Genomic DNA, 7,500 nt, shown 5'->3' with positions numbered 1-7,500 from the left:
AGTAATAAGGATAGGGAATAAACCATAAATATAACCATCTTGCCTGCATAATAAAGAACACACAAACACACACACACACACACACACACACACACATATATATATATATATATATATATATATATATATATATATATACATATATATATACGTATACATATATATATATAAATATATATATACATATATATATAAATATATATATATATATATATATATATATATATATATATATATAATATTTATATATACATATATATATATGTATATATACATATATATATATATATATATATATATATATATATATATATATATATATATATATACATATACATATATATATATATATACATATATATATATAATATATATATATATAAATAATATTTATATATAATATATATATATATATATATATATATATATATATATATATGCATATACACACATATATAGAGTATATATATATATATATATATATATATATGTATATATATATATATATATATATATATATATATATATATTATATATAATATATATATATACATATATATATATATATATATATATATATATATATGTATATGCATATACACACACATATATAGAGTATATATATATATATATATATACATATATATTTATCCTGTCCCCCTTGTGGAGAGAGGGAATAGACATACCATGGTGAAAGGGTGTACCCCGAGAGGTACACTCGGAAACCATTATCTCATACAAATTACTGAACCAGCGGGTTGTAGTTAGGAAAGGGGGAGGGAGTAGGAAGGGTTGAATCTGTGTGTGTGAGAGAGTAGCCATCCAGCCCACACAGGTTTAAAGGTTTAAAAGCGTCTTATGAATGGTAGAGGCAAGGGATAGTGACATTGCCCTATCAAGCAGGACAATGCCCTAGAGACTGACCATATTACATATGATCAACGCCCAAGCCTCCTCTCCGCACAAGCTAGGACCAGGGAGGGCCAGGCAAAGGCTGCTGATGACTCAGCAGATAGACCTATAGCTCACAAGGATGGTGAGGTTGCAGCGAGCAAAGGAACCAACGAATCTGAGCGGGACTCGAAGCCCAGTCTGGCAATCACCAGGCGAGGACGCTACCAGCTGGCCACCACAACCCTTATTAGCAGTGCAGGGATGAGCAAGTGATGAGATAAAAAAAAATAAATAAATAAATAAAACAGTTATAGCTGGTACACAGCAAAGAGCTGTACCGTCATTTTTGGGGGGGGGGGGGGGCGGGTCGCGTACCTTAGCAATGGCATAACCGTAAAGAAGCAAATTACTGAATTTGAAGTTGGATAAATAAATTTCGTCAAATAACTGGGAGTAATAATATCCATCTCGCGGAGCTATTAATATTCTAATGTCGAAAGCCCTGAAGTGATTACTACGGTTCCATTTCAGTTCTGATGAGGTTCAGCATAATAGCCTAGCTGGCACGACTATTGATATGATATAAATAGGCCGAAGTTAATTAGATCAGTAGTAATGCATCGTGGGTCAGGCAATTAGAAAGAAAAGAATAGTTCTCTCTTTTATATATAGATAATTGCACCAGTTCATTTACATGTGGGATGACGTGAGGCGTACTATGGAATCTCCATGCGAGAGGACAAATGTGGGCCAAATTTGGGACAAAGGTGGGCCAAAAGTGAGTGCCATGATTTGGCGTACAATTACTGTAATTGAGTGCATCTATGTACAAGTGTGCATGACTTTGAGTTCTCAATACTGCCCAAGATTATAAATTGCGGCGGTGAAACTATATCATAATTACCTTTATTTTACATTCATAACTTCTGAATATATAATGTTCATTTTACAATAATTCGTTGCAAAGTATAAAACTTCGTGAACTGAACTTCCATAAAAAAAAAGCCAGCTCCTTTTGTTTTGATAATTGTCGAATTGCGTAAGTACAGTTGGCGTCCTTAATTCCGGTACAAAAGGGTTGCAGTGGCCTGTTGGAAATATCCTTGCTTCGCGATCGCTAGACAGGGGTTCGAGTCCCACTGAAACTCTTTAGTTCCTTTGGACACTGAAAATTTCGGTACACAAGGGTTGCAGTGGCCTGTTGGTAATGTCCTTGTCTAGTGATCGCCAGACAGGGGTTCGAGTCCCACTGAAACTCTTTAGTTCCTTTGGACACTGAAAATTTCGGTACACAAGGGTTGCAGTGGCCTGTTGGTAATGTCCTTGTCTAGTGATCGCCAGACAGGGGTTCGAATCCCGCTCAAACTCTTTAGTTCCTTTCGTCACTGCAACCTCGCCATCATTGCAAACTAAGGATGAGGTGTTTGGGGGAGCCTATAGTTCTATCTGCTGAATCATCAGCAGGTATTGCCTGGCCCTCCTTGGTCCTAGCTGGGTGGAAAGGGGTAAAGAGAAGTAATAATTACTCAACAAATTATCCACTCATATCGGACCCATTCATTTTATAACACTCCCCCCACCCTTTTTTTTTTCTTGCAATGAAGAGAAATGGGAACATGAATCAAAGTCGAGCCGAATTTACACTTCAATTACTGGAGACCTTGCTTAATTAGGGCCCATCGGTGGAAATGTAAAACGGACAATTTTTTTACTAAGAGACATCTCGTCTGCTTGGGTGGTTGTCATGTTAGCTACTAGTCAGCAAAGAGAGAGAGAGAGAGAGAGAGAGAGAGAGAGAGAGAGAGAGAGAGAGAGAGAGAGAGAGAGAGAGAGAATAAAGCCTTGCCAAATCTAGGCACATATACATTTCAACATACATACATTTTAAAAAAGACTAAAATATGCTTCCAATATTTTCAAGGGAATGAACTGGACTATGTTGACACCCTTCGAATCTTTCGTTATAATAAAGGTAATTTGCATTTGGGAGACCATTACTGGAAGGAAAAAACTCAATTCACATGAAAGTAAGTTTGCAATCATTAACTTGATGCAATGATTTGAGTATTTGTTGTAAATTTAATATCTGACCTGAAACGTAAAAATTGATAAATAATTTATTATCATTTATAAAATTATACTCTCTCTCTCTCTCTCTCTCTCTCTCTCTCTCTCTCTCTCTCTCTCTCTCTCTCTCTCTCTCTCTCTCAAGCTAGAGAGAAAAAGTAACTCTCAAGCTAGAATTACGTGTCAGAGAATACCACATTTCACATTCGTAACATTAGAGAGAGAGAGAGAGAGAGAGAGAGAGAGAGAGAGAGAGAGAGAGAGAGAGAGATTAATTCCATCTCTCTCTCTATGTTAGAGAAAAAGTATAACTCTCAACCTAGAATTACTTGTCAGAGAATATTACATTTCATAACCGTATTAGAGAGAGAGAGAGAGAGAGAGAGAGAGAGAGAGAGAGAGAGAGAGAGAGAGACTAATAAAAGAGCATTACTTATCTAGTTTTATCTTATTCCCTTGTGGCACTTCTCCATTTATTAATTAATTCTAATAAGTTTAAATTTAAATTTCCAAGCTTCAGTCTTCCACGAAGAACAACAACGAGTTTTATAACTAATATGTAAGTTCCGTCGAGTACAACTTCGTAATGAGAGATTAGTTATTATTCAGTACCACTGTATTACATGGCTACAAAACGACTGTAGCTGTAGTTTTAAGAGGCTTCAACGAAAATCGTAGTTATGGGAGTACATGAGAACACGATGATTTGGAGTACATTAGTACACGGTAATTTTATACTCGTTCTGAAAATTCTATAAGAATAAAACCATATATACTTTGGGACACATGATAGACGTAATTACTTAATTAGTTCAGGAGTATGTATATATATACATATATATGCTGTATATATATATATATATATATATATATATATATATATATATATATATATATATATATATATATATATATATATATATATATGTGTGTGTGTGTATGTGTGAATACTATACTCATATTATACTTATATTCAATGTATACTCATATCTATTTATGACTACCTATGCCGTGCACTACCATCTTACACAAACAGCATATTAGGATACGAAAAAAAAAAAAAATCGTCCCGTTTCTTTGGACTTTTGGTTAACAATTTTCATCGTATCATTTAGGGCCCCTTTATCAGAAAGTGCATATTATTATTATTATTATTATTATTATTATTATTATTATCATTATTATTTGCTAAACTACAACCCTAGTTGCAAAAGCAGGATGCTATAGGCCCAGGGGCTCTAACAGGGAAAATAGCTCAGTGAGGAAAGGAAACGAAGAAAAATAAAATATTTTAAGCAACATTAAAATAAATATCTCCTATATAAACTATAAACACTTTAACAAAACAAGAGGAAGAGAAATAAGATAGAATAGTGTGCCCGAGTGTACGCTCAAGCAAGAGAACTCTAACCCAAGACCGTGGAAGACCATGGTACAGATGCTATGGCACTACCCAAGATTAGAGAACAATGGTTTGATTTTGGAGTGTCCTTCTCCTAGCAAAGAGGACTTAAAAGAAACTACCGTTCATTGCGTTAAAACAAAGGTAAGACAACATCTGACATGGCTGATCTTCATAGGACAACAGGAAATAAAGCCTCTTGGAAACGTCCCTGCATGGCGATTTGCCGGACTGGGGTTCGAGGTCCACTCGATCTCGATTGTTTCTCGTAGTGTCTGTAACCTCACCGTCCTTGTGAGCTAACGATTGGGGGTTTGGCGAAGCCTATAGGTCTACCTTCTGAGTCATCAGCAGCTAAAACTTGGCCCTCCCTGGTCTTAACCTGAGTGCAAAGGTAGCTTGGGAGCTAATATATGGTCAGTCTCTAGGGCATTGTCCTGCTGGCTAGGGCATCGTCACTATCCCTTGCCTCTGCCATTCATAAGCGACCTTTAAACCTAAACAAACTATGCGGTATTTTAGAAGTTTAACATCTCGTAAGTTGCGAGTCTTCATCTCGCAAGGTGCGAGGCTCTAACACGCACCCAACTCGACCTGCGTGTAAGGTAGAAATTTCCCGGCTCTGATACCGAGTTATTCCAACTGACTGATAAAGGCAATATCCGTCCTCTGGGTGATCTATCATCTTGCTTGTAATAATATCAGTGGCCGTTTTGGATGATGCAGAGCCGTCATTAAGGATAAAATACATCCTCGAAAATGCCCAGTTTGGGAAGATTAAATCTAGATGTGATATAAATTCCAGAGATCGTGTGATTTGTGACGGTAAAAATCACTCTGATATTTTATGTCGAGCGGAGTTTGGATGAATGATTTAAAAAAATATAATTCTATGCTGTAGCCTACGATAGATGCTATAGGCCTATATGTATTTGCCAATTCACTGAGATGATTTTTTTCAGGGGCAAAGGGCAATAGAGAGTATGCATGCCTTTGCCACGCCAAGCAGTAGGCCTAATATGTTGGTTTTGCCACGCCAAGCAGTAGGCCTATTATGTTGGTTTTGCCACGCCAAGCAGTAGGCCTATTATGTTAGTCTTAACTCCATTGCGTACTTATACTTCGATGTATTTCCTTAAAAACCTAATGGATTTGTTCTTGGGTCATAGCCCACATGTCCACCAAGTTTCATTGAAAGTGGTTCAGTATTTTGTGCGTAATATTGTTCACAAACAAAAAATAAGCGACGAAATATTTTCTTAACATTGCGAGTATTTTCAAAGTACGGCTGCGTATTTGTACTTTGATGTACTTTATCCAAAACGTTACAGGTTCATCCTTGGATCATATTCAACATGACAACCAAGTTTGGTCAAAATCGGTACAGTAGTTTTTATGTAAAGTTGCTCAAAAACAAACAGATAAACTAGGAAATAGACTACAAAGGTGAATACATACCCAGTGGCCTCCCCAGTAAACAGCTTAAACTCACGTTCTCGGAATGGGATCGATCTGCTGCCATGCAAATTCTAGGCAAACACGTTACCACTGTAGGCCAACTAACCAGGAGGATATTTGACTGAAATATTTATGGAAATATTTTCACATTTATCTTTATCTGATTTGCATGCAGGGTTAATAATCGAGCATGCGCCATATGGCCATTACCTTGAATGCTGATGCTTTTTACCTTAGATTACCTCAAAACATTTTCCAATTTCCTTAAATTTTAAGCTAGTAAAGGCGAAATTACCTTAGAATTACCTTGAAACCATGAAAACTACCTCAAACTAAGGTAATTACCTCAAAGGCTTAAACCCTGCGTATAATACAGAAAAATATTGACCAATTTTATAAAGAAAAATTGTCTTTTACCTATAGTTTGGCAAGGCATATCATAGAGGGTTCACTGTACACTGCACTATACAATAAAATCGGTTTTTAAGTTTTTCTTTTCGTCGCCATGAGAATAGTTATTCGTTTGCAAACGTTTAATGCAACATATTTACCTTGGTCGTATATTCATCATTTCCAATTTCAGCCTTTTTAATTTAAATAAAACAGTTAACTGCATAGACTGATGACAAGGATGGTTTGGTTCAACTAGCCTTCGATACTGAGAGAGAGAGAGAGAGAGAGAGAGAGAGAGAGAGAGAGAGAGAGAGAGAGAGAGAGAGAGAAAATAAAATAAAAGCATATACGATAGCCTTTCACTTTTCATTCATTTATTATAATTATTATTATTACTTGCTAAGCTACCACCCTAGTTGGAAAAGCAAGATGCTATAAGCCCAGGGGCTCCAACACGGAAAATAGCCCAGTGAGGAAAGAAAACAAGGAAATAAAAAAAAATAAGAAGCGTAACAATATTAAACTAAATATTGTCCTCCATTTGTCAAAAAGCCCGTTTACAAATCACTTATAAAATGCAACTTATTGGAAAGGTCCCTGCCTTGCAATCTGTTGGTCGGGAGTTCGAGCAAAGCTCACGATCGATAGTTTCTAGTAGTGTCTGCAACCTCACATACTTGTGAGCTAGGGATGGAGATTTGGGGGAGCCCATAGGTCTACCTGCTAAGCAACCTGACCCTCCCTGGTCCTAGCTTGGGTGGAGAGGGGCATTGAACCCTGATCATATGTATATATGGGTTTCTAGGACATTGTCCTGTCCCTTGCCTCTGCCATTCATGAGCGGCTTTTAAGCCTTTTTTGAAAGATTGGCAACGTTGAGAAATATATACCATTTTGAGATCATATCTTGAAGCGTCCTACTCCAGAAGTTCTACTAAAATCAAAAAGAATTTTTTTCTATCATTAGTATCTTTTAAATGAATATTTCCAATTGAAAGTAAACAAGTAATGAAAATGCAGTCATACATATCTATGCATTCGTATATGCATACAAATCAATGTTCACGTCCATTGGTTCACCACAAATCAGATATTGATACCAATTCTTCTTCTCTCAAGAGGTTAACTACTGCAGTGTCATTGTTCAGTGGCCACTTTCCTCTTGGTAATGGTAGAAGAGACTCTTTAGCTATGGTATGCAGCTCTTCTAGGTGAAGCACACTCCAAAATCAAATCATTGCTCTCTAGTTTTGGGTAGTGCCATAGCCTCTGCACCATGGTCTTCC

This window comes from Palaemon carinicauda, chromosome 5 (assembly GCF_036898095.1).
Source record: "Palaemon carinicauda isolate YSFRI2023 chromosome 5, ASM3689809v2, whole genome shotgun sequence".
In the NCBI taxonomy this organism is placed as follows: domain Eukaryota; kingdom Metazoa; phylum Arthropoda; class Malacostraca; order Decapoda; family Palaemonidae; genus Palaemon; species Palaemon carinicauda.
The sequence above is the reverse complement of the archived record's forward strand: the minus strand, read 5'-3'. Positions refer to the sequence as shown.